At 35.8% G+C, this 1493-nt stretch overlaps 1 pseudogene; it reads right to left on the minus strand.

Moving 5' to 3' along the window:
- Positions 1 to 323: 323 nt before the first annotated feature.
- LOC111391438 lies at positions 324 to 1493 on the minus strand (annotated as a pseudogene).

Below are 1493 nucleotides of genomic sequence, written 5' to 3' on the forward strand. Positions count from 1 at the left end.
ATCATATGTTGCAGTTAGCCTGGAGGATAATTGCTATTCTGCTTGGCGTCATGAAACTGGGGATAGTTAATTTCTTTAATTGATAATTTGATCAAATTTCGTGGGACGCAAATCCATTTTACTACCTTGTTATCTGTTCAACCCATGTACTTGTGGATTGAATTCGACTCGAATAAAAGTCAAACTACATCGTTTGGAAATTCCAAATAAGCTTGATGCTTAAATTCTAGTGAGTATTCAAAAGAAAGTTTAATTGAAGATTTAAGTACAATAAACATGAATACTTATTTTTCATCGTTCAATTTTGAATTCACCGCTTTATTTCAGCTGCAAATAGAAAACAATAACAGACAAGTAATTGCAAACTTCCTTCCATGCTTATTTATACGAATGCCTGTTATTAATAGTAATATCTTCGTGAATATGATGGCCCAATATATTCAGCGACATTGTTAAGTGCTTCAAGCACTAGTTTATGCGCAATTTGTTGTTCTTTAAGTTGCTTTTGAGCCTCAAAAATCGATTTCTTCGAGTCTTTTCTTTGATCCTCCATATTGACTTTCTTAACTTTTGATTTTTGCTTTCCTGAATCCTTTTCTAATTTTTGCGCCATCTGCTGTTCTTTCTGTTTCCTTAACTCAGAAATGGAATTTTTCAATTCTTGTATTTGATCCTTTAAATCTTTGTACTGAAGGTTGGATTTTTCTTTTCCCGAATCCTTTGCTACTGCATTCTGTTCTTCTGGTTTTTTATTTCCCAAAACCTTTGCTTTAGTATTTTCTTCTGGCTTCCTCGATTTATCTTCCTTGAAGCAAGCCTTGGAGACTGCGCATCTAAATGCGCTGTAAAATCGCAATCTGTACAATGGTACAGCCAGAAATTATTCTGCATGATGCCACGACACAAATCACAGGCAAATATAGTGTTTTTATTCTCGAAAGGTGAATCAAAGATCAGTTTGAGTTCATGCGGATGCTTGTCTAAAAGTATAGTATTAGGCAAAGATGCGCATTTTACATGAAGATCAAACTCGCAATGAGCACAACTGAAACCTAAGGCTCTGCCTTCTGATCCACATGCATTGCAAGTGTAGGATCGACTGCAATATGTTGGGGTCAGAAGAAGGGACAATGGATGAAAAGGATGAGACAGGTGTTGAAGAGAGCGCGGCACATTCATACAATGGTCGTGGATATAGAGATTGCAGGATAGGCAGGCATGAAAAGGTTCGAATATAATTTGATCATAGGCGTAGCATTGAATCTCCTCTCCTTGATCAAGTTGGAGGGAAATTAAAATATGGGGGTGACTAAAATCAGGGGCCGAGCTAGGAACCTCTCTCAGTGCGGGTACAAATTTAGGCATTAGCTACAGTGAATTTTTTTTTTTTTTTTTTTAAGTTTATGAACAAAAAAAGAGCTAGGTCCTTATTTCCTCTACATAAATTCCCAAATCACAAATGATAAATCATAACTCAAATATAAATCATAACT

The sequence above is a fragment of the Olea europaea genome, chromosome 3 (assembly GCF_002742605.1).
Source record: "Olea europaea var. sylvestris chromosome 3, O_europaea_v1, whole genome shotgun sequence".
Classification (NCBI taxonomy): Eukaryota; Viridiplantae; Streptophyta; class Magnoliopsida; order Lamiales; family Oleaceae; genus Olea; species Olea europaea.